The sequence below is a fragment of the Puma concolor genome, chromosome A3, assembly GCF_028749965.1.
Source record: "Puma concolor isolate L17-30 chromosome A3, mPumCon1.1.hap2, whole genome shotgun sequence".
In the NCBI taxonomy this organism is placed as follows: domain Eukaryota; kingdom Metazoa; phylum Chordata; class Mammalia; order Carnivora; family Felidae; genus Puma; species Puma concolor.
This window is the reverse complement of record NC_141669.1, coordinates 82,076,750-82,104,096: the sequence shown is the minus strand read 5'-3', so window position 1 is coordinate 82,104,096 and position 27,347 is coordinate 82,076,750. Positions and strand designations below refer to the sequence as shown.

At 42.4% G+C, this 27,347-nt stretch overlaps 1 protein-coding gene and 1 long non-coding RNA gene across 2 annotated transcripts in view; one reads left to right on the top strand and one right to left on the bottom strand.

Moving 5' to 3' along the window:
• NPAS2 (neuronal PAS domain protein 2) overlaps nucleotides 1–27,347 on the bottom strand; it is a 163,203-nt gene that overhangs the window by 117,252 nt on the left and 18,604 nt on the right. The gene's annotated exons all lie outside the window — the stretch shown is intronic.
• LOC147582564 (uncharacterized) lies at nucleotides 1,324–27,164 on the top strand. The gene is made up of 3 exons (XR_015249286.1): nucleotides 1,324–1,491; nucleotides 17,919–18,070; nucleotides 25,757–27,164. It is a non-coding gene; the product is annotated as an uncharacterized LOC147582564 (long non-coding RNA).

Genomic DNA, 27,347 nt, shown 5'->3' with positions numbered 1-27,347 from the left:
AGCAAACTCCCACTAAACTAAATTCTAAATGACTTCATTCAGAAAAAAAGTAAATTATTTCAGATGGGAATTCTGAGAGGCAAGAAGAAATGGTAGAAAAGATACTGTGCTTTATCAAACAACTATAATAGTGACTAATTGAGGGTACCAAAAAGATGGAACTAAAATGCTGGATAACAATAGCACTTAAGTAATAAATCAATCTAAGTTTCCTGTGTTTTGTGAGAAGAAGAAAAATATTATTAACATAGAACTCTGTTAAGTATTCATGTTAAAATACTAGGGTAATGAAGGTCATAAATATTATAAATTCCAGGGTGCCTGGCTGCCTCAGCTGGTAGAGTGTGCAATTCTTGATCTTGGGGTTGTTAGTTCAAGTCCCACATTGAGTGTAGAGATTACTTAAAAACAAAATCTTTGAAAAAAAAAGATTGTAAATTCAGATTAGGGGGGAAATGCAATAAACAGAAAAAGAAAAATCAAAAAAAGGCAGGAAAACACAAAAAGCTAGGACAAATGCCAAATATAATATAAAATGGTTTAAAATAGAATATTTTAACATTATATTTATATTATATAAATATCTATTAATTATATTAATATATTTATATTAATCATAATAAATGTATGAACTATATCCCTAATTTAAAAATATGATCATACGTAATTTTAAAGATTGAGCAAATTATGTTTATAAGAAACACATCTAAAAGGTAAGAACAGAAAACTTAAAAGTAAAAGGAGGAAAAACAAATACAAGGTAAATGCTAAAAAAAGAAATCCAGTGTACCTCTATTAATACCAGATGGATAGATTTTAAGGCAATAAGCATAACTAGAAATAAGAAAGGGTCACAAAATGTGTATAAAAGTTATAGTTCACCTGGAAGGAAAAATAATTCTAAACTTGTATGCACCTAACAATACAGTCTCAAAATATATAGAGCAAAACCATAAGGAGAAACTGACAACTCCTCTATCACAGTCAGAAACTTCTGACAAATCTTATTTCATAAATGAAATATTAAGCAACACAACAATGAGTTATGATATATAAAATTGGGCAGCACAGATGTAATGGACATATATGGAATACTGCACCCAATAATGCAAGAATAAGCAGTATTTTCAAGCACACAGCAAATATTGACTATCTAGGAAGTTGTTTTTTTAGGTCAGAGTACACTATTTTTCAGTGCTCCTAACAAAAGATCGGAACAACCATTTCAAATCTGGCAAGTTGTTGAGTGACCAGATATTACATTGGTTACCAAATAAATTAGTTAATCTGTAAATGATTTCCTTTTAGACTAGTATGTCTTATGTCACTGAAAAGAACAAGCACTGTTTTCCTCACTCACCTCAGCTTCTTGGACACCTACCCAACAGCAAACAAGAAACTACATCAACCAATATGACCACTGGGAATCTAGGGAAAAGATTTATTTCATCCAAAATTTTGGACAAATGATGAGTGGTTACTGGCTAGAATGTAAGTACAATGACAGTAAGAATCTTTTGTTTTGTTGTGTTTTGTTTACAGATGTATCAATGTCTGGCACATAACAGCACTCAAAAAATATTTGTAAATGATTGGATGCATAAATGAAAAAGATCATATACTACTATGTCTTCTTGTCTTTACTTGTGGCATTGTAATAATTCTGGATATTTTGTAGTGTGTATTCTATTTGGTAGAGTAACCTAATCGTCCTGCATTCAGATTTCAGCATAATATTTCAGAAAGAAAGCACACAGCATCTGTGTTAACCTTGACATGTCAGGTTAACTCTATCTGAGGCTGCTGACAAAGAGATACCTTGATGGAAATATCTGGGCCTGCTGATAGGGATAAAGCCTGCTGGGAAAAGCAGAAGGGGGCCAGATTAAAGGAAAATTAACTCAGCTCTACTTCCCTCATAGTTTCCTTAAAGGGAGGGGAATGAAATCCCACAGTAAACAAGTGACTCATGAGTAGACTGCTCTTCACAAACTGTGTCAGGAGTGTTCAAGAAGAAAAGCAGAAGATGGACAGGAATCCTTTGTACTGATTGATCATTCTCCTCTCCTCTCTCTGGTCTCAACCCCTTTGTCACACTGCACTGCTTACTCCAGTTCCAATGGTTCAGCCCTAACTGATGGTATAGGTAGGTTCCAGGTGAATTTGTGGTTACACAGCAGGGATCAATGCCAGGCAATGAGGAAGGAAACTGTTCATTCATAAGGGGAAGAGTTTAATATGAACACTGATGAGGGGGTGGAGGGCCATGTGGGGGAGTCAGGCTGGGGGTTGTGTCACAGGCTGGAGTCAGTAAAGAGGCAGGAATAAGCAGGTATCACAGTCAACGTGTAGGCAAGTGCTTAGGATGTTAACAGTTTTAACTAGAGGCAGCTCAAGGTCTCCCTCTGTAGCACTGCTCCAGGTCCGGTCTTCTAGAACTTACATAGTCTTGGTCTAAACAGGAGACTCTTTGTCCCCAAAGTTGGCAGTTGTCCTTCCCAGACAGAGCACCTTCAGTTTGTAAGCCTAGTGGAAACTTGCCCTCGTGCATGTGGGTTGAGGATTCAGTCAACAGCACAAAGCACTTGGAACTTCCCCTTTTCTAAATTCTTCTCTAACGGTCAAAGTATTGGGTCTTCCTAGGGTTCTGTTTGTTCAAGAGCTCACCTTCTTATTTTAGTGCATGGTGGTGAACAGTATACCAGGTTCCCTAGGTTGAGCAAAGGTGTCACACAAAGCAGAATATGTCGGTAGTCACTGGTAAGGGAACTAGGTGAATCATGGGAGCTTTCCAAAACACAGCAATGGGAGGAAAGTATAGAAGAAAGTGTGCGAAGAAGACGAGAGCGGGTAAGTAGAGGCTTTGCACCACCTTAAGCAGACAGGAGGCCAGGTTTTGTCCCTTATACAGAGAGAAGGCTGAAAGTCTGTCCAAAGGATCCCATCAGCTTGGTTAGGCAGAACAAGACACTTTCTCACCACAGACTGCCAACACCTTGGCACAGAGAACAGATTCTTAGTTGGATTCAGCGTTTTTATGTCCAAGAATATCCTGATTCAACTAATTACTTTGTATTCAACTAATTACTCAGTTTTCAAAATGTGGGCAGATGACCCCTAGGTTGCTCATAGGCTTTGCAACAAGGCCCACAGAATCAAAACCATTTTCATAATAATACTAAGACATTATTCATCTTTATGAATCTCATTTTCTCAAGAGTCCACAGTGGAGTTTTCCTAGATGATACTGATATGTTTTATCTGCCTTCTATTAAGGCAGACATTAGAGAGATATGCCAAAAGTCAAACAATGCCACTCTTCTTACTAAATTCTATTGTTTAGGGGAAACATAGTTATTATTTTTAGGTTACAATGCAGTGCATTTATTATTGTTATTTCCAAGTGAACTAATAATGACTTTAAATTTTCCTTGGTTTCAATTTCTAAGATGGCAAATATTCATAAATATAAGCCATGTCAGAAAATATTCTGTGATTCTCCCTGGTTTTTAAGAATGTAAAGGGATCCTGAGATGAGTAAGTTTGAAAACTATTGCTTTGTATTTTCACCATAAATCCATGGTGACAAGCGCTGAAACATGTAGTAGTTAAAAAATAAGGGAGTGTTGTGTTGCAATTTTTGGCTGTACAGATATACAAACAATACAAATGACTTGGCAACCATTTTTCAATGTCATTTTCCTTATGCCTAGAAATGGCTCTATAATTCTAAAGCCAGACAATTCATACACATGTTCTAAAGCTGGCTTCTCCTGGAGTTATTTATTCCTGGGAGTTATTTGGCTGATCAGAGGGCAACTTAAGTCTCAACTCATCACCATTTTATGCTGTAGAGGCCTTATTTATATATTTTTAGGAAGCAGAGAATCTTATTATATCACAATATTTTAGAAGATATCAAGGAAATTTATAAGTTGTTTCGATATACTCCTAATATTTTACCTCAATGGGCTACTGGGTCTAGCATTTTAAGGTAATGTAATAGTTCCTAAAACAATAACCATAAAATGTTGAGCTGACATTCAGATGAGCTCTCTGTCCTCTTTTTCATATTTTATTAAGCACAATAACCACACGCAAATCAACAACCCAGAGAAGATAAAAGGTATCCCCTATGTGCTCTGAATTATTCATAACTTCCAACGGAATATAATGTTAAATCGTAATACTCCAAGTCAACCAAATTCCCACTGAGCATCTAGCTTCCGATATTTCAGGTGCAATACATATCCCTTCTTGACAACATCTCAGCATAGCATTTTCACAAGTAGACCAGTCTTGATGTAGTAGGAATGTTTTTGTTCATTCATTTCAGGCAATTCCTCAGTGCTGAACTGTGTTCAGCTCAGCTTAGGCAGTGTGACAAATTAAGATGTGCTTTAGCTCCCAAGCTGGCCTTCAGGGAGGGTATAGTGTATGAGAGAGAAATGTACAGCAATAATCACACTCCAAAGTGGAATCCAGGGACCTCTATATGAATTATATACATAATAGGAGCTATTAGAGCTCACAGATGGAAGAGCTAAAATAAAAATGGTCAAAATGGCAAAGATATAAAACATGACACAAAAAACCATTTCTTCACCATTGTGCAAAAATAGTCCAGCTGTATTTAAATATGCAACCCTTTGGTGTCCACAATTTCCCATTCCTGTGTTTAGACTAGAAGGAGGAAAGAGAAGCTATTTAAAGTCCTTCACGTGCAATTCTGACCCATGAGATATACTTCCCCCATCCAAAGCTAGTGCTTGGCTTCACATCCCTTGAGGATATTGACAAAGGCAAACAACCCACTGAACATAGGCTATGGATGTGTGGGCCCATGGGCAGCACAGCATTGATACGAGCTTCTGTCTACCTGCCAGAGTCTCTCCCTCTGAGACACAATCAGTAACCCAGGCAGGGGTTGGTGGGTAACCACATGGGGCTCCCATCCAACCACCAACCAACCAACCAACCAACCAACCAACCAACCAACCAAATGTGGAAAAGAGCACAATCTGGCAGCTGGTCCCCTCCCGCTTGTATAAAACTAGTCTGACTGACCAGCAAAGTTGCATTACCTACGTGTGGCACTCAAACACTTGGGATAAATGTTCTCTGTGGTGAGTGTTTATTAGCTACAAGCTGGCCCTTTTCCTCTCTCTCTCTTGTTTTGGGGGGACATTTTTTCAAGGTAGGCTTTCAGAGGCATCGGAATAACTGGACAGAACAGTAGCTGCTATTTTTACTCTGTTCTGTATGAGCTATGGTTCCTGATAGAGAAGTGAATACACATTCTTCTTTATTGGAGATGATGCCATCCCAAAACAAGTTGTTTCATAACAACTCTACAAACAGCTGTTATTAATGCTGCTAAAAGGTAATGTAAGGAGAGCTAAGTGAGTCCCATACAGCTGCCATCTCTAGTATGGTGAGGACACAAAATGGGACCTGTACATGTGTATGCCCTATAAAGGGAGACTCACATTAAGTGTAGTATCAAAAAGACAAGAAACAACGATGGTCAGGAAGGATGTGGAGAAAAGAGAACCCTCATGCGTTGTTGGTGGGGATATAAATTGGTGCAGCCACTGTGGAAAACAGTACGGAGTTTCCTCAAAAACTTAAAAATAGAACTACCATATGATCCAGTAATTCTATTACTGGGTATTTGCCCACGGAAAACAAAAACACTCATTCAAAAAGCTACACACACCACTATGTCTACTGCATTATTTACAAGTAGACAAGATACAGAAGCAGCCCAGTGTCTGTTGATAGATGAATGGATAAAGAAGATGTGGTGTGTGTGTACACACACACACACACACACACACACACACACAAACACACAATGGAATATTACTTTGCCATAAAAAGAATGAGATCCTGACATCTGTGACAACATGGATGGACCTAGAGGGTATTATGCTAAGTGAAGTAAGTCAGACATCTTAAAGATGAGTGCAATATTTCACTTACATAGGGAATCTAAAAAACAAAACAAACAAAAAACAAAGAGAATCATAAATACAGAGAACAAAATAGTGGTTGCCAGAAGGGAGGCGTTAGGGGAATGGACAAAATACATGAAGGGGATTAAGATGTACAAATTTTCAGTTCTAAAATGAATAAGTCATGGAGATGAAAACTAAAAAAGGTAAAGCACAGGGACTATAGTCAATAATATTGTAATAACGTTGTATGGTGACAGATGGTAACTACACTATCATGGTGAACACCAAGTCATGTACAGAATTGTCCAATCACTATGTTGTACACCCCAAACTAATATAACACTGTATGTCAATTCTACCTCAATAAAAACAACAACAGAGCTGAACACTGTCTGTACTTTTCTCCATAGATCTTCCAGCCAAACTGACTATATAGAAACCAGACCCTATATACCCTTATGAAAAAGGAGTAGGGGGTATGCTGACCTGATGAAAAAATATGCCTCTGGGAAATGTAAAAAAAAAATCAGGGCAAAAGGGGACCCAAAGACCTCCTCTTCTAGTCTACCAAGGATCCAAGAAGGTTGCAATAAGGGAGGCAGTAGTTGCTGGGGCGACCACTGCATCACTATGGCCCTCCACCACCACGTGTTCCACACAACGGTACTGCCCGGCATGGCCTTTGCTGTCTGGCTGGCCTCCCACATTGCCAGGTTACTGTCAGTGCCAGTCCTAGATGTAAAACCAAAATTAATGTAAGAGGTATGGAGAGTTCCCGACATAGCTTTTCAGACAAAAGCAAAAGTTAAAAAAGCAGCCCCATGAACATCAGTAAAACCAGCTGTTTCTGATTTAGAGGCAAAAATAACTCCATAAACATTAGCAAAAATGCCAAAACAAATGACATCCATATCTACTAAGAGGACTGAACTTCATGCATGAAAGCCAGATCCCTTGTTTATGGTCCGAGGAGCAAATTTTGGGTGATAAAAGCATTGAGTTATTTGTGAGCAAGCATCTACTTGGAAGCAGTTCTGACTCTGGCTGTCCTTGGTTGGTATGTGTTCTTCTAATCTGCTCCTTTTACCCATCTGATGGGCCGTGGCAATGCCAGGATTATGTTCCCCTTATCATGGATTCTTTTTTTTTTAATGTTTTTAATGTTTATTTATTTTTGAGAGAGAGAGAGAGAGAGAGAGACAGAGCATGAGCAGGGGAGGAGCACAGAGAGAGGGAGACACAGAATCTGAAGCAGGCTCCAGGCTCCAAACTATCAGCACAGAGCCCCACACAGGGCTCAAACCCACAAACTATGAAATCCTGACCTGAGCAGAAGTCAGTCATTTAACTGACTGAGCCACCTGGGTGCCCCTCGTGGATTCTTTATCTATGTTCTGTTTTCAAAAATCCCTTGTCAATCTTAATTTTGTGAAAATGTATTTTTCGAAACCAAACATTTTAATATGTACACACACGTATATGTATATGTAAAGACACACACATATTCTTTCTTCTTTTCTTAACATATTCACAGTTCAGTACAGATCCCTTAACATAAAAAATGTGTGGCAATTACTGTTGACACCGCCTCCAGTCTACTGGGGCTGGGTGGTCATGGGGTACTGCAGAGAGGAAATCTGTTTATACTCCTCCTTCTTGAAAAATGGATCAAGGGCCAGTTCAGAAAACTTGCCCCGAAGCTTTGAAATATGTGTGAAAAATGCCAAGCGCTTGCCAAGAGCTGCAAAAAGAAAACAAGGCAGGGGCGCCTGGGTGGCGCAGTCGGTTAAGCGTCCGACTTCAGCCAGGTCACGATCTCGCGGTCCGTGAGTTCGAGCCCCGCGTCGGGCTCTGGGCTGATGGCTCAGAGCCTGGAGCCTGTTTCCGATTCTGTGTCTCCCTCTCTCTCTGCCCCTCCCCCGTTCATGCTCTGTCTCTCTCTGTCCCAAAAATAAAAAAAGAAAAAAAAAAAAAAAAAAAAGAAAACAAGGCAGAATGCAAGTGAGCAGGACAACTGTGCTGGTCAGTATGACTCGATGCAAAACTTGGAGAAGTGGGGTACCTAGGTGGCTCAGTCTGTTAAGCGTCCGACTCTTGATTTTGGCTCAGGTTATGATTTCACAATTGTGAGACTAAGCCCCCAATCAGGCCCCAAGTTGGGCTTTGTGTTGTGCTCCTTGCTGGGCATGGAGTGTCTCTGTCTCTCTCTGTCTCTGTCTCTCAAAAAAAAAAAAAATTATAGAAGAGGCCCTCAAGAATGTGGTGGAACCTCACAATACTCAGGTATGTGTGTCCAGCCAGGCCTCTGTCCTGAGCTCCGGACTCCTGTGTCTACCTGTGCCCTCCACTTTGGCGCTACTTTAGAGCTCCTGTTCCACAGGCCCAAACTGGAACTTGTGATCTTCCTGCCAAAAGCTGTCATCCCCTTCCTTGCCTTTCTTATTTCAGGAAAGGACACTTCCATTTTTCCCTCTGTCCCCCTCACATCCCACCATTACACTCTGTCAGTTCTAGCTTCAAAATCTACCTTGGATCCACCCCCGTTTCCCATCTGCACGGTCACTACCTAGCCCAAGCTAACAGACCAAGTGATAGCTGGGAGTTCTATGAATGGACTCTCTGATTCGGCTCTTGCCTCTCCCTTCAGTGTCCTCAAGGGCAGCCACATAATATTTTTTAAATGCCAATCAGATCAGGCCACTCTCCAACTCAGAGCCCTTCAATGTACTGCTTATTCCAGGGCTGGAGCAGGGAAAGGACAGGATGAGCCTGGACCATCTTACTGTGCCAGAAGGTACCACATGCTCAAAGAAGGATGAGGACATGTCAAAAGCCAGCTCAAGGGGGCTCTTGCTGACAAAACCTGTGATAGTCTGAGTGCCACAAATGTAATTATAACCCATGGAATAAATCAAGAATCTATGAACTCATACTGATCCAAATGAATGAATGAATGAATGAATGAGAGAGAAAGAAATCTCCTCCTTCAAGTAGATTGCCAACTAATACACGTAGATGGGATGAAGGAGTTCCAAGCTTAGCATTTGCCTACCACCATAGTAAAGATTATTTCAAGTATGAAGCACCTAGCAAGTGAGCATCTACTAGTGAGTGAATGCTTGATGAGAAACAATATATTCATCTAGCCTCAAAATATCTTTTAATACTTATTAACAGGAAAAAATAGTTCAGTGGAGAAAGCTGGTAACACTACCTTAATCATGTGATCAAAGTTAACATCACTTGTGGGGCGCCTGGGTGGCGCAGTCAGTTAAGCGTCCGACTTCAGCCAGGTCACGATCTCGCGGTCCGTGAGTTCGAGCCCTGCGTCGGGCTCTGGGCTGATGGCTCAGAGCCTGGAGCCTGTTTCTGATTCTGTGTCTCCCTCTCTCTCTGCTCCTCCCCCGTTCATGCTCTGTCTCTCTCTGTCCCAAAAATAAAAATAAACGTTGAAAAAAAAAATTAAAAAAAAAAAAAGTTAACATCACTTGTAATGGGACTAGTCAACAATATTGTCTTTTTTCAAATATTTATTTCACTTTTTTTTTTTCAACGTTTATTTATTTTTGGGACAGAGAGAGACAGAGCATGAACGGGGGAGGGGCAGAGAGAGAGGGAGACACAGAATCGGAAACAGGCTCCAGGCTCTGAGCCATCAGCCCAGAGCCCGACGCGGGGCTCGAACTCACGGACCGCGAGATCGTGACCTGGCTGAAGTCGGACGCTTAACCGACTGCGCCACCCAGGCGCCCCATTATTTCACTTTTTAAAAATGTTTATTTATTTTTGAGAGAGAGAAAGAGAGAGATAGAAGGAGGGGAAGAGAGAGAGGGAGACAGAGAATCTCAAGCAGGCTCCATCCACACTGTTAGCGCAGAGTCCGATATGGGGCTCAAACTCACGAACTGTGAAATCACGACCTGAGCTGAAATCAAGAGTCAGACACTTAACTGACTGAGTTACCCAGGCACCTCAAGAGCATGATCTTCTGATATGCTGCATCACAGTGTGTTTCTGCAAAAACACACAATCTAATCATTAGTACACATCAGACAAACCCAAATGGAGGGTTATTCTATAAAGTAAATGACATGTGATCTTCCACAATGTGTAGGTCACAAAAAAAAAGAGTAACTGTCTCAGATGGAAGAGACAACTGGACTCTAGACCCACCAGGCACATTAAAGGGACAATGTGCAGAATTCTAACGGGCCTGAGGATTAGAAAGGCCTGCATCAAGGTTAACTGCCTTATCTTGATGACTGCACTATGGACTTACAGGAAAGGGTCCTTTAGCATTATATCAGCAACTTATCTTTAAATGGTTTAGTAAAAAATAATAATATGTATATAAATACAGTGTGTGATCAGGCAAGTATGATAAAATGTTTACAGGAATTCTTAGTGAAAGGTATAGGAAAGCTGGCTAGTGTACTGTTCTTGCAACTTTTCTCTAAGTTTGAAATTATTCAAAATAAAAAGTTAAACACACCTTTATTGTTTTCTCATTACACTCAGGACAAATGCTAAAAAAGCAACATCAGGTCCTTGGTGACCTGGTCCCAGCATAACTGTCAATTATTTTACTCCAACATCTTATTTCCTTGAGACTTTGATTTTGCCAGCCTTAGTTTTTCCAAACATGTTACCATGTAGGAAAACTGTCCCAAGGGGTGAAGGGGCTGCTATATTTAAATCCACGTATGTAGAGCTGAATGAGTACACTGACACATAAAATAATGACCCGTAATGACTTAAAACTACTGATGTCAGTAATTAGGACTATTTTCATAGTACCAAGAAGGTGATTAAAAAAATTAAATAAGTACTAATTAATTTCACATAATAGTCACCCTGGGACCTTCTGTAAGATCTGCTGTTAATGATGTATTTTTCTGTAATTAATTTTTATGTGTAGTCCTGGGGGCTCCCCACCACCTTCTGAATTGCACCTTGACAGCACACTTGACTCTTCCAGCCTCCCTACAATCCAGCCTTCTCTGTAAAGAAAGGGGAAACACAGAGAACCGGAAATGCAGCAAAACTTTCATTTGGCAATGCTTTCTTGGCTCTGAGAGGGAATTAAAGTAATTAATACAAGCAAGAGAGTATTATGGGAGAATGTGTTTTCTCTCTGCAGTTTTTAAAGGTACAAAGCAGAGAACAAAAAGGAGAAAGACCATATTCAATAAAGAGAAGATCCAAGTTCAAGTCTAACCACTACCACCACTTAATAGCCTGGCAAATCACATTCTTTCTCTAGGTCTCACTTTCCCTGGGTTACAATTTTTAAATGTGGACAGGACCTTGAACCCCAGATGGCAGAGGCCAAGTCAGAAGACCTGTGGCTTTTATGGTGACAAGTAATGTCAGTTGCAGCACAAGTCTTGATAGGAAGAAAGTGGGGGTGACTTAACCCTCATCTCTTTTCTAGGCCCACTATGCCAACATATTGGTTAACACTGAACAAATCACATGTTCTTAAAAATGGCATAATTTTGGAGTACCTGAGTGGCTCAGTCAGTTAAGTGTCCGACTCTTAATATCTATGCTGATAGTGAGGAGCCTGCTTGGGATTCTCTCTCTCTCTCTCTCTCTCTCTCTCTCTCTCTCCCTCTCTGCCCCTCCCCACTTGCTCGCTCTCTCTCTCTCTCTCAAAATGAATAAACATTAAAAAAATAGTATCATTTCCTCCTTTGAGTACCAATTTTTCTTCCAGATTCCTAAAGAATGTTCCAGAACCAGCTTTCCAGCTCACCTGTAACAGATAATGGCTAAATAGACAAGCTTGTTCTTCAGTGCAGACAGGAAGGCAGCTTGAGTTCTCAAAAAAAGATGTAAGGGAGACCACATATTATACATAAGAAGATATGCATGAGTGGTTGTTTCAGTGGTACAAGGCAGAGAACTCTGGAAGACACTGAAGGAAAACCAAACCACGGAGTGAAGAGTGGTCTGCCTGTAGCAGACACCGGGTGTACAGAAACACTCGCGTGGCCTCCAGACCAGGCACTCAAGAGCACATGATCATACTTACTTGGCCAGCTTCCACTGGGGAAGCAGTGGCCCCTCAATATTAGAACTCTCCCTGAAACTAAAGCCCAGTAACCTCTGCCTGCACTTCAGCAACTTCGCACAGTGGCCTGCTCCGGCCTGTCCTGCCTTGACAAACGTGGGCGCCCGAAGCCCAGCAGCCATATCCAAGGGCAGCTGTCACACTGAGTGATGGTCCCCTGGCTGCCTTTCCCATTAGCCAGTTCCTTGAGAAGAGAGACTGGGCTTTTTATCTCTATGTCTCTGCCACTTAGTCCACAGTCAGGCTTCGCAATGTCTCCGGTGAGTGAAAGCTCAAGGGGATTTCAGGGAACAACAGGATCTTAAGCTGGTGCTTGGACACACTGTCCTTTCTACCCCAGGTCATCCTAATTCCAGCAATAATGCACCCCACCACTCTCCAGCACTTGCTCTGCTCATCTCCTCACCACCCACTCCTACACGTTTACATGACACAACCAAAACAAAAAGGGGTAAGTAGGCAGCAGTCCGAATGCTGACCAGAACATCTTCCTCTCCTTATGGCTCTGTTCTCCCCGGACCACATGGATGCTTCTTTTCGACTCATATTAATTATGATTCTGAACATCCCTCCTCACACACACATATATACAAGTTTTCTCTTTGTAGCTTCTAATTTCCTAGTTGTTAAGCAACTAGGAAACACACTGAGTTGTACTCAGAGTGTGCTAAGTGGTTTTAATTCTGCTGAGCGTTATTATTTTCAGTGTTCTCCCCCTTAAAAACAATGAATTTTAAAAAATCAGCTTCAGATGATCTCCTTCAAAGGAGTAGAAAGGGGAAAGGTTTTCTTTTTTTCTCTTACACTTCAAATCTTCACTAATTTAGTTCCACTAAGGTCTAAATGGGATGCATTTAAATACTCATCAAAGAATGTTCCTTCTGGCAGGTAAAATGGGTGCCTTGTAACTGGATCAGCACAGCTCATGAAAAAGAAGGGTAACAGCGACAGCATTGGGAGCTTTTGCTCGGGAAAGTGGGCAATGGCTTAATGAAACAGTTCTCATCACCCAACCAAATGAACTAATTTGCAGTCTTGCCTGATTTTCACTGGGTATTTACATGTCAGGGGGAGAATTACCTGAAATCTAATGCCTGTCCTAGAGAAAACATTCCTAAGGAGCCAGACAGAGCTGGATCCATTTTTTGTTTTCTTTTGGTTTGTTTTTGGATGTATTTCTCTCAATATGTCAATTTCAGGAAAAGCTCCTTAATTTTGCTTGATCAAGTGGGGATCTTAGCTCTAATCCAGCTAATCAAAATGTATTACCGGAGACATAATAACTAAAACATGTTTGGAGAGAGAAAGGTGATTTAAACAAGGGTTTTCAGAGGAGCCCTTTAAGAGGGGAGAGTCACGGGGTCCCCACCTGTGTCCTCATTGGCTCCATTCAAGCTGAACTATCCGGAGTCTCTCCATACTAGGCATTGTACTTTTCCTGCAAGAGTTTTGGGGAAAATTGGTTTAGAGCCACTGATTCACCAGACGTGAAAGCAAGCGAAAGCTGGTGCTACAGACTGCCAGATCCACCAGCTTGGGGAATGGCCTGGCTGGCTCGCTGCTTCATTCCCAGGACCCATACGAGGCCTCACACATACCAGAGGCTGTAACCACTTGTTGAATGAAGGAATGTTAGGATGGATGAATGGAGGGAGGCAACAGTGAGACCTAAAAGTGGGCAGAGAGCTCCCATTTTGATTAAGCTCTGAAACATTTTCTCACATCCGATTGCAGACTAAATGCATGGTGAGTCAACAAAGGAGGCACAAAAATAATTTGCAAGAGCTAAAACAAAGTAGCTCAGAATGCTGGTGGTTTTAACGGAGACGTGCAAACCTTCACTGACAGGATCTAAGAATGAGATTCTATACCTAAACTGTGACATCTGTCAGTCACCGTTATCCCCCTGAATCTGATGTGGTTTTAGCTTGGTAAGTCTGGGCCACAGTCTCTGGGTCTTGGTAAGACAGACTGGGCCTTTCTAGAAAGAATAGACTTCTGTCTCAGAATTATGAGGGGCAACTTACTCACTGAAATCCCCTAACATTCAAACAAGGAATACACACTGAAGTTATAGGAGACAGTTTCAAGGAAAATAAAAGTACATGGCCCAGTGGATAGTAAACTTAAGGATAAACTGGTATTTTGTTACTTGAATACCCCCAAGATAGAAATATGAACTCAGTCTGTCACCGTGCCATCAAGAGAAATAAAATGTGAGCCATATATGTAATTTTAAATGTTTAGTAGCCACAATAAAAAACGTAAGACAATGAAGGTAATTTTGACAATATATGTTGTCGAACCTGATGTATACAAAATACTATCTTTTGACATGTGATACATTTTTCAAAATTATTCATAGGGTAATTTACATTCTCTCTTTCCTATTAAATCTTGAAATCCAGTTTGTAGTTTAGTTACAGCACATCACAGTTTGGGCTTACCATGTTTCAGGTGCTCAACAGCCACAGGTGGCTAACGGCCTCACCATGTCAGCACAGGTCTGGTGCTGACAGTCTGGTAAGACTGATGAATGGACATATTCACAATGAGCATCATCAAAAAAGCAGCAGGTCTGGAGTGTACCTCTTTGTGGGCTCCAGTTATTCCAGCCCACTCTTACTTCCTTTAGGTTCTTGTCACATTGTTTTAACACAGCTGTCACTCATAGAACCTATCACCAGACTCCAAGCGTGAGCACGACCCGGGCCTTTACGGTCATGACTTAGGCCACTGCAGCAGCCCAAGAAGAGAAAATGTGACCAAGCAGAGCCAATCAGAATCTGGCCCTAGGACTGGACTATAGAAGCCAGGGGAAAAGGCTTTCTCTTTCCCCTCTGGGTGTTAGGGTGTGATTTGGGGGCTTTTCCCATCATAGGGAGAGCCTGTCTTAGGATGGGGCCTTGATGCAGCAAAGGAAAACCCTAGTCCATTTGTTGGCCCTGGTATGATCTTCCCTCCATGGATTCTGCACCTACTCTGTATCCTCCCGGCACGTTCTCTCGTTTGCTTAGGCTAATTTGAAGTGTGTTTCATCCACTCTCATTAGACAGAGTCATGATTTGGCCCAAGCCACAGGCCTGGCCAGTTGCCACGATCTCCCACAACATGCCTCGGTGCTGTCTCTGAGACAACATACCAGGCCACAGAGGGCCCACCGGCCACCCTCAAATGGCAGGGCTTACAGCTTTTAAATTTCTTCAGTGCTGTGTTAGTTCTTGTTCCCTCCCCGGGTCACCACTTGCCTTGCAGACCTTGGCCCTTACACCTCCATCTGGTGGACAGATGTGCCAGAAAGGTGAGCTGCTCCACCTTGCTGCTAGAGCCTGTGGTTCCCCCTTGTTCTCCCCACGTGTCTGCTGTCTTATTTTATTTCCCCTTTCATGCATCCTGCCTTGAGAAGCAGAATGGTACCACGAGTTTGTCTTGGCACTACAGGGTCTCACTGGCCTCCTTCTGAAATGTATGAAAGACCTATTCTGAAGCACTGACCTTTTAGAAGCAAGTGAACACAAAAGGACACTGTTCCTGGCCTGAGGTTATAAACGCAAAAATGACAACCACGTCCTCTGCATTTGCATGGGATCCACACTGATATCCCCAGCATGACTGCAAATACGTTCACCCAGGACATAGCTACCAACGGCCCTGGTGAGCAACCCCTTGGAGGACTGTGGAGATAAAACCCAACCTGTCCTACACTCCATCATAGAGGATTGACTGACTGAGAGAGAATTCTGAGAAATGTCCATTTAAATTTACATATTATGCTATTTTTTGAGAAACAAATCGAAGATTCGTCACTAAGTGAAGTAGTTATCACTTCTGCCTCTAGCTTCAGTCTTGGTCTCGCCTGAGCAAGTTCCAGACAGATGCTGACAGCGTTCCCTTCAGGTGCCTGTGATCAATATATTCCCACAACAACACTTTACTGACTGTAGTTCTAATGGAGAGTCTTATGAAATCTGAAGGAGTCCCCTTGAAAGTCTATGGGGAAGTAGACAGGCCTTCTTTACCTCGAAGGAGTTTACAAGATAGGTAATTAAAATTCACAGTTCCAATTATTCTTGCTCCTCTCAGGAAGTTCAGCACGCTAATTAATGCTTCAGTGTGCTTAATGTTTTAAGTGATCTGGAAAAATGATGAGCGAAATTCATATGGAGACTTTAGCAGGCTTTTTTTTTCTTCCCACTGAACTAACTCCCTTGCCAGGGAACTAGTGCGAACCGACCAGGTCTGATGCTTCTGGAGACTGCAGGTCGTAGAGGTTTGCTCTTTTATTTTGCGCATTCTCTTCCTTCAGCTGTGAAGAGTGAGGTGCTCACAAGCAGGGAGCAGCCCCGCCCATCTCTCTGCAGCTACACCAGTTTGGGTGCCTTCCCCAAACTGCCCCATCACACATTCCCTTCTTCCCTACCTCAGCAAGAGGACAGGTTTGTGGGTCTGAACGGGTCACCCTGAGTCTGCTGAAGATGTAAACATCTGTCAAATTAGGACCAGCTCTAAGACTGGTAGGTTGAGTCCCACGGGGAAAATTCTTACCTCAAAATGGCCACAGTATCCATCCCTGGAGTTTCCAAAAACTTTTTTTTCAATGGTTATTTATTTTTAAGAGAGCACAAGTGGGGGAGGGGAAGTGAGAGGGGGGCAGAGGATCTGAAACAGGCTTTGGGCTCCCAGCAGTGAGCCCAACGTGGGGCTTGAACTCACAACTGCAAGATCATGACCTGAGCTGAAGTTGGATGCTCAACCGACTGAGCCATCCAGGCGCCCCTCCAAAAACTCTTACTTACTAAGGAATCCAAGTCAAGTTATCTACCCTACCCAAGCCTCAGTGCCTTATCTTCAAAATGGGAGCACAACAACACCTACCTAGCCAGCACCACCTGAGGTAATGCAGGACTCTCTGAGCCTCCTCCCCCAGAGCCTACCTGTAGCAGGACATCACTTTCTTTTCTTCTCCTTCACTGAAGATCACCTTTGAGTGTATTCCCACCTCCCCTCATGTATTTATTTTATTTATTATTTTATTTTTTAAGAGAGAGAGTGAAAGCACAAGCAAGGGAGAAGGGCAGAGGGAGACACAGAAAGAATACCAAACAGGCTCCACGCTCAGCACAGAGCCTGACATAGGGCTCGATCCCATGACCCTGAGATCATGACCTGAGCCAAAATCAAGAGTCGGACGCTCAACAGACTAAGCCAAGTGGGCACCCCCTTCCCTTCATATACATTAAAATACTTAGTCATTCAAAAACATGGAGGACCCAGAAAAGAAAGAAAGTAAGTAAATAAATAAATAAATAAACAAACAAATAAATAAATGCCTTTAAAATCTTCCATGGACTCATGACCCAAGGCAACCACCACTAACATTTTGCATTTCCTTTCCTAAGTACAGGTGCATTTTATGTAGTTGAGATCATGCTATAGACACAACTTTGATCCTTCTTCCACTTAACATTATACGCATTTTCCTGTGTTACTCTGTATAGTCTCCAGAAATAATACTTTCAATAGTTGTAGACTATTCCAGCCAGTGACTGCTCAAGGTTTATTCAACCACACCAAGCTTTTCAGATATCACTGTGTCCAACTTTTTGCCAATACAAACAGCACTGTGGTTAGCATTCCCTTAGGAGAGGTCCCGAAGGTAGAATTCTGGGGCTCTTGACACATGCTGCAGTTGGCTTTCCTTATACACACCGCCACAAGCAATGCCGTGGAAAGCACGCTTCACATCTCTAGGAATTACCACTTAAGATTTTTTTTAATAACTTGATTGATGAAAAATGATCTTATTTACACTTCCTCAACTTCTCAAGAGACCAACCATTTTCGTGTTAACCATATGTCATTCCTCTTTTGTGCCTTCACAGGAAGGAAGGCTCTCTCTGCCAGAGTGGGGCAATGGATCCCAACCTTCAGCATGCTGAAGAACTGGTGGGAAAGTTCAGCGGAGGATGGGGATCTACCTTTTTAACTAATTCTAATGCAAGTGATTCTTGGGGCAGAATTGGAGAAATTCTGGGTAAGAGTGTTAGTTATAAGACCTGTTTCTAGAGTTTTCCTTACATTGAAGATTTCATTCTTTTCAGCAAATATCCTCTCCAGTGAACAATCCTCACATTTGGATTACCTTTTTTTTCTTTTAATTTTTTTTAACATTTATTTATTTTTGAGACAGAGAGAGACAGAGCATGAACAGGGGAGGGTCAGAGACAGAAGGACACACAGAATCTGAAACAGGCTCCAGGCTCTGAGCTGTCAGCACAGAGCCTGACGCGGGGCTCGAACTCATGGATCGCGAGATCATGACCTGAGCCGAAGTCAGATGTTCAACCGACTGAGCCACCCAGGCGCCCCTGGATTGCCTTTTTATGAAGCACAGGAACTTAAGTCAAATCTGCCAATATTTTCTTTTGCAACTTCTTTTCATTCTTCTACAGAAAATTTTTTACTTAAGGGTAAAGCTTTACAAATGTTGCTTTTTTAATTTTCTCCTTCTTTAAAAACAAAAATCACTGCTAAATCTATCTGGAATTTAAGTTGGCTATCTGGCATAAAGTAAAGATGTAAAATTTTAGATTTTGTTTTTCAAAATGACTAACCACCTTCCACCAACCATTACAATGCAATTTCTCCCTCCGTCACCAACTCTTGCTGCCTCTTTTAGCTTACATCGAATACTTACAGATGGTGGGGCCTCTGATGGACAGAACCTTGCCATGTCCTCTCTCCAGTTTTTCAAAACCTTTTCCTCACAAACTTTAGCCTTGAGAAAACTCCTGGTCCCTGAAACCTTCCACGGTGTGGCTTTAGGCAAAGTTAAGAATTCAACAGTTTTAATTTCTTCCTAAAGATGACTAGGAAAAGCATTATAGCTTTTTGTAAATACGATAAATTCATGTTTATAGGAATTTTACAATAATGTTGTGACTCAAATATCGTCGAGGCAGAAATTTTAAAGCTGAAGAGACTCTAAGGAACAGTTACCTCTAGTTCAGTCCTGTGAAGAAACAAACTGAAACAGAGAGTCCTAAAACCGGGTGCCCAAATTTCTGCAGCTAATGGGCAACAGGGCTAGAATTCATGGTGTGTATCTGCTGGAAACTCCAAAGTGCTTTGGCCACCATCCTCTCTAGGATTTATTGGTGGTCATAATTAAGCAGGGAGGTGACAGTTGACTTAAAGACCCCATTTAGGGTCTGTTAAATACGTTCGTTCTTACACCCAACGACCATCCAAACCAGAGAAAGGAAGCTGACTTTAGGCCGATGTGCCACATAGGCTAAAATAAATACTTCCAGAGGATTGTTTGGAAGAAGTGCATCTTGCTCATGGAACAGCACTTAGGGGAGAAAATGGACTATCTTTCTCTCCCCACTGAGTCTCTAAACTCAGGTTACACCTAGATTCAAACGTAAGGGGAATCCCATACTCCTGAGACTGACATGCGGACGATGTTGTCAGTGACCCGCCACAGCGGGCCCCGGGTACTGACGTGTGCCAGTCACACACTGGCTATACCTCAGTGCAGGAGACTGGGGGCTCCTGGTGAAGCGGCTCAAAGCAGAGAGCAGGTGTCAGGGCAATTCAGGACAAACAACAACAACAAGCCTTTCTCCCAAATAGAATTATTTTTGCCAGTCTGAAGTTAAATAGAAAGCCTTGTTGGACATATGGGAAAGTTTCTTGACAACGTAAATGTCAAATCTAAAATAATTTCCAGCTCTAGATTTATGTATTCTCCGACTAGAGGGAAATGTGCTCTTTAGGTATCTCCAGCCCTAGGTTTTCTGGTCATGCAGGTAATGCTCTTAAACACCCACACATTTAAGCAAAAGATTGTTTTTTCCACCTTGTGATGGCATGTGTCTATTCCCATCATTCAGTGGGATGCTTCTGAGAAAGAGTGTATGCTTTAGGTGTGGAGGTGACCATTTTAAGGTGGCCTGGCTTAGCTCTATGCCAAATTGTGCAGGACATTTGAGGCTCTGTGAATTCTCTCTTGACTATCCATCTCTTCCTTCTTTAAATCCTTTATGAGTGAGCCCAGAGTGGCAAAACTCAAGCTCTGATCCAGATCTTGACCTGCCCCTGTACCTATAAGAACTTTTCAGGGCATCACCCTCCCAAGTATGATGCAGGTATTTCTTCTAGAACATAAGACCCTCAAAAATTGCACCCTATAAATCACAGCTTATGGAAAACAGGGATGGAACAGACCACCAAGAACCCATGGAACTTTGTAATCAAGATTCTCGCAAAACCTGTAACAACCCTCCTAAAATCATGAACATGGCTGAATCTTCCCTGGCCTAGCCACACACCCTGGCATCAGTGCCACACAGCCTCCTTCCCTGGGCTTGTGCTTCCTCCTTGCAGAGAAAAGTCCTTGAAGACATTCACTTCTAAAAGAGACTAGATCCATCAAACTTAAACATATGTGCCAGGGACCCCCTTCTTCATTAATTCTTTGTTTTCTTCTCTCAAGCACAGGAAGGCCTGTCTTCACAGTGTCTTTATCTGCACTTGTCACTCCCCAAACACAGCAGGAACTGAAGTGGTTCTTGAAATCACTAAATCAGCCACTTTTTGCACCAAAAGGAGGCACTTCTACACTATTTTTGGCTTCTTTCTGAAGGTCTTCATATCCTGCTGAGGCTTTCTGGTTCCTTGTGAGATCAATGTTAATATGTCAGGGAAAGGCTCACTCCGTTCCAGCCAATGCAACCCATGCATCCCACAGACATCACACCTTGCTGAAGAGCTGACCGTCAGCTCACTGGATTTTTAAATTTTTGTCTTCTTGTGATTGACTGATTGGTAAAATATGTATAACATCAGGCTGACTGTTTTAACCATCCTTAAGTGGAGAGTTCAGTGGTACTAAATATTTTACTGCAATTAAAAAAAAGGGGGGGGGGTTCTAAAAACCTATTTAACCAAAAGATAAAATAACAAGATCAGAAGATAATCAGAAATTACTTTTACCAGCACCCTCCTCCTTGTTTTTCCACTTGTCTTTTCTTGAGGTATCACTATGGATAGCAAGCCAGCAGTGGCAGCCATATCTGCAACAGCTTAGGCCAAATTCTAGGGAAGAGCATAATGATCATCATTACTTCTTGGACAGCAAAGGTCTGAAGGGTTCTGAGACAAAAGCATGTACAGCAAATGTTTATTTTTCTTTCCAAGTTTATGTTTTGGGAGGAAATAAGAGAGAAACTAAATTCCTCAACAGCATGCACGTGGAACCTTTTAGAGTCAATGCAGACATAAGGTGGATGTCTGATGGCCCACGTCCAAATCGTGCCAATATGTGACCTTGGGCAAATGACTGAACCTTTCTGGGCCTCAATTTGCAAGCTATAAAGCGAGGATAATGTGAAAAGTAGTCGGGTTAATATAATTACAGCATTCCTAACAGGGTAAGGCACATAAAAGTCCTCACTAAATGTTAGTTACTATTATTGAAAGGCCAAGATCACCAACTGAAATATTTCAGGTGGAGGGCCTACTAATAAAGCATTTTTATTTTGTGTGGTTGAACTTCAAAATGGCTTATTCTTAGAATTCATAAAAAATACCTTAAATAACTTAAGGACATGAATAATTGTTCTTTCAGCGACAAAAATACTCTTTTTTAGCTTAAAAAAATGCTCATTGTTATTCTTGGTAGTCAATGGCACAAGGGTTGTTATTAGAATGGAAAAAAAATCTTTTGACAGCTTTGACTTAACTCCTACGCTCAGAGGATGTCATTTAATGTAAAAGCGCAAACACACACAAAGGCAAGAGAAGAAATGCCTGCTTAAAACCATCCCCTCTTCAAAACTTGCAGATGTCTTTCAAAAACCCTACATAATGTTTTTAGAGTTTATTTATAAACTTAGATACTTTAGACACATTTTGTGTAGAACTTACTGTTTTAAACTCTGAAAACTTTTTTTTTTCTTGAATTCTAGAAAAGTGAAGGTTTCCAGTGTCTCCTTTGACTATCAGTGATGTTAAACACACAATAAAAACACAAACAATAAACTAGGGGGCAGGGGGACCGCCTTTAGAAGGACCCCAGGGGCCTGTCAGGACCACAGGGATGGGCACCACGGTCTGGCACAAACACCACCAAGCCATCTGGCTGCGGCCTCCATTGGCCTCAGGCCAGACGCCGTGCCCTGGGTAGGAAGGTCATGACATCGATCTTCCAGGGGTGTTGAGAAACTGACTGAAGAAGGAGATTACCACAGAAATTTCAGAGCCATGTGGAAGACTCCATTCCTGGCCAGAAAATCCTCTGCCATGTCAAGGCTAAGAGCAGAGGTGAGACGAAGAAGGCAGACGAGAATCTTCCACTGTCAAGGAGTCCTCAGATGATGAAGACAGTCAGTCACTACCAAAAATGGACTAAAAACCAGGCTGGGGCTTCCCTGACCAATAAAACAGTATGTCCCTCAGGGAAGTAGTTCACTAACGTGAAGTCCAAGTTGAAGGAAGGCAGTCGGAAGCTCCCTGCACACAAACACTACGGTGTCTATGAGCCTCATGACCAAATGCACAGCTGATCTCAGATGGTCACGGGTGGGCCCTGCCGGTGACCACCAGAGCACTCTCAGTGCCCACTACCTGACTGGGAGCTAAACAGCCTGAGTAGCTCCCAGGCTAATGGGTGCTGGCCCTCTTGTTTACTCTCGGACAGCACTATGTTGGTACTATGGTACTAAGCCTACAAACAAACAACGGCCGGACAGTATGTAAAAGCAGAACTCTGACCCACAACCTGCAGCAACCTGGCCAGGAGACCAAGCATTTATCTACAGCAACCAGCCCGGGTAGCCAGCCTGCTATCTTTACATCATGCTTGTAAACAGTCAGGCCACTGCCTCTAGCAATAATCCAAAATGCCAACCAATAACTTCTGCAGTGATCAGCTACAAATGGCCAGGACTTGATTAAAAATTGAGAACTTCCCTAATTTCCAACACCTCCCACTTACAACTGAGGAACTACTAGAGAAAGCCAAACACGCACCTTTAAACGATCACAGATGCCCACCTTCCTGAGCCCACCTCCAGCTTCCCCACGCCAATGGCCTCCCATCAGGGCACACCAGGAACCTTCTCTGCTCCCACGTACAGCTCTCTCCCTCCTCTGCCTGCCTCTGAGTCTCTGCCGAAATGCAAGAGATGGTGGCTGACTCCCTTGCTATATAGTCAGTTCTGCATAAATAGCCTTTGCTGGTTCTCTTCTGGCTGGTCTCCATTTATTTCCTCAGCCCTGCGTTGCTCAGGCCTCCCTTATCCTTGCCTCTCTCTCTCCTTCCCAAACCAAAGTAGCATGAAGAAAATGAATTTCAATGAGAGAGTCAACCATTGCTCTGGGAAAAGGTAGACCTACATAGGACCAATACGTACAATCATGAAACATTCTTCTTATGTTCAATTGGCATAAGTGACTTATCTGGATAGCATCAAGAGTGAATACTCACTGATCCAGAACTGGAACAACAGAAAGTTCCCCTACACTCATCAAATATAATAAATCAATAGAAAGGCAATATGTTATTAAGGATTTGTTGCAAAATGCACCCTTGGACCTATGCATGTCAGCCTTGTACCCTAAATCTTCTATACCCGTAGAGCCAATGGGAATCATGTGGAAACCAGTTCATAATCATGGGCTCCTCAGCATTGCTTGAGACTGAATAAGCAACGAAAGGTGAATTTTCCAGTAGAGTTTATGTATTATTTCTTCTAATTCTCTGGAAATTGGTGCTCTGAGTACGAAATACATGGTTAAAGAGAATCATCAAAATGCTCATTGATGTGAGCCCCTGGTCTCCAAATATCCTGGGTAAAAGTCTTCAGGGCCCTTTCAAGCACCAAACTCCATCCCCCTCCACTGGCATGGGATCCTTAGCGACAGCCCCGCACACTGGGGCTGGAATTCCTTAGTTCTGGCTTGGGATCTCACACACCATCTTCCCATCTTCCAACCCATCTGAACAATTCATTGATAGGTAAGGTGAAGGAAGTCCTGTGTAGGGTTCCCGTGTGCACGAGTCCTTTACAAGCCTCACCCACTCTCCTTTATAAAGGGATCCTTCAGTCACCTTCAAAAATATCATCTACTTTCTTAAAGGAAATGGAAACTTTTTTTTTAATCAAAAAGAAGTGAAAGTTCATACTGGAGTCTGGAAAGCATTTGAATTTATTTTTCTTCTTTTGCTCAGCAGAAATGTTAAAAAATAACAGAAAACATGGGCCACGGCCCTTTCAACAATTCACATATAGAATTCAGCATACAGAATAAAATATTCCCAACATTCTGGAAACATTAACTTTTACCTGAGATTGCCAAAACATCTGCCCATAATGAAGGTACTGATTGCCTATTTATCTGGATGTGTACTCCCTACCCAACCCCCCCAACCCTCAAAACTAAATCACTGTTTGCCTGTAACCTGATTTGAATGTGTGTGTGTGTGTGTGTGTGTGTGTGTGTGTGTGTGTGTGTGTGAGAGAGAGAGAGAGAGAGAGAGAGAGAGAGAGAGAGAGAGAGACAGAGAGAGAGAGAGAGACAGAGAGAGAGAGAGAGAGAGAAATAGCAGGGAGTCTTTACAGCCAACGATTAAAGCTGGAGCAAAACAGAGACTTTGGACTTTGATCAGAAAATGGATTAAATTCCCAGATGAGGCTGATCAGACACAGAAATGCCAGGAGACGCCAGCATTCTCTACTTCTTTCAGGAACAGCTTGGGACAGAGCCCTTTCATTAGGACTGTACTCTTCTGTAAAAGAATCCAGCAACAATTTGTAAAAATTGGCTGCTTATTCATGTACAGGGTGGCTCTTCTAAAAGAAGGAGTACTGGTGAGGCCACCTGGAGCTTCCTGGTCCTGCCCATGTCCCCAGTGGGCTGTGCTGACCTAGTTCCCTCATTCCTTAAATGTGTCCCAGAGAGAGGACATGAATTTCTCTGGGTCAGTGGTGTGCCCAGTGCCCAGTTATATGGCCTGTTTGTCAAACTGGTGCAGGGTCTGAGATGTTACCCGCTTGCACGGTTATATACTTTATATATGTGAATGTTGCATAAACACAAGACAGCTCTTTCCTGACACTCATGTCTAGACCAATAGCTAGTGATGCTACAGCATCAGCCCCCACACCTTGACCCCAGGCAAGGTGATGAGAGACTATGGGGACATTCTGCATAGGTACAGATTACATGCCAGAGATGAGGGATGGAATACAAAAGGATTTCTCTGCTTACATACGGGAAAGAAGTAACTGCCCCTCTCTCTGTCAAGAAAGGAGGAAGAGAAACCTTTGCTCCTTGGAGATGAGATGGAAAGGGCCCTGGATTCTTACCTTGACCTTTGTGGATATGAAATCACTCGAGGGGTCAGAGAGTCCCATGTGTCTGGGCTTCTATAACCCAGAGATGTCTCCAAGGTCTGGGATTTATCCCTTTGGACAGTAAATACTTAGGGAGACAGCACTCTAGTCTTTCTGGCACCTGGGGCTTAACTGTGTGTGTGTCTTTCTGCAGGATCACTCTGGCTATGGAACGTTCCAACCCTTAGTCAATGGACACAGCAGCCCATCCTGGCCATTCCCCTACCCAGTCCTCCAGCAAGATCCCAGCCACACAGATAGGGATCTGTTTGCTTTCTTTCTCTTAACTTTTAACACTTTCTCCACAATTTTCTTAGGTACAATTGGCATGAACATAAATGTTCACTGAAGAAAACTTAATAGTGACAACTAATAGGTACTGCCTACTTACTGAATATCAGGCGCAATCCTAGATGATATACCATCTCAGGGAATCCTCAGATCAACACCATGAAGCTGGCACTATCACACCCCTATTTGACAGGGGAAGAAATGGAGGTACCATGTTCCAGCAACTTTCCAAAGCTGCAGAGCTGGACGGAGTAGAGCAGGGGCCTGACCCCAAGCCCCTGAATTGTAACAGATAGCTTAGTCCTTCCATTTATCCATTTTTGTAATTAAAATGGAATCAGGCTGTCATTTGTCACGTGTTCTTTTCACTTATCACATGTGACCTTCTTTGATGGACATGGTTGACAGTGTTCTGTGCCCCACCACTATGGGACATGTGCTTTCACAGGCATCCAATGTTCTCTGAGATATCATATCTGGGATGCCAGATTCTAAACCCCAAAGCCTTAGGAACATCAGGCTGTAGCAGCTTAAGATGAGAAGACAGCAAGGTGTGTGGGTTGGTTAAGAGTCTGACTCTTGATTTCGCCTGATGTCATGATCTCACGGTTAGTGAGATCAAGCCCCGTGTAGGGCTCTGCACTGACGGCATAGAGCCTGCTTGCGATTCTCTCTCCCCCTTCCCTGCTTATTCTCTCTCTCTCTCTCTCTCTCTCAAAACAAATAAACATTTTAAAAAAAAAAGGACAAGAAGAGAGGCCATCGAGAGAAGGTTGTCTGGGGTATGAAGCAGCCACCAGCAGGAAGCATTAGAAGGTTTTGAGGACCCAGGGCCTCTGAACACAAGAATTAGCCCTTGGTCGAGAAGAGAACTTTAATACACTGGAATATCTCAAGAACATAAAAGCAACTGAATGATGCAACTTTTTAAAAGTTGGTCTTGGTTCAAATGACAGAGGCTTCCTGTCCTTTGGTTCAGTTCAATGAACGCTGATGGAGGATGTCTCTTATACAGCAGCTCTTAAAAGACAAAACAAACAAGATTTGATCTCCACTCCCGGGAACCTGACAAGTGGGGAGTAAGCCGCAGAAGCTGGTAACTTTGAAACTTTAAGGTGCTGCCGTGAGAACACAAGACATTATATGGGACCCCAGAGGACAGACATCAGGCTCTTAGAAACCAGAGCTGAGTCTTAAAGCGTGAACCAGAGTCAGCAGGTGAGGAGGACAGAGTGTTCCAGACAGAGGTAACAGCATGGGTAAAGAGCCAGGATATACTCCCAGGATATAGATGAAACCAGTTTTCATTAATATACTCTATAGCTACCAAGCATGACTTTTTAATCAATCCTTAATTTGGCCCCAAAGCAAAAAAGTGGTAAGTATATATTCCTTTAACTACTGTTCAAAGATTGTTTACAGTCAAGCACAAACATTCTTTTTTTTTTTTTTTAATTTTTTTTTTCAACGTTTATTCATTTTTGGGACAGAGAGAGACAGAGCATGAACGGGTGAGGGGCAGAGAGAGAGGGAGACACAGAATCGGAAACAGGCTCCAGGCTCTGAGCCATCAGCCCAGAGCCCGACGCGGGGCTCGAACTCACGGACCGCGAGATC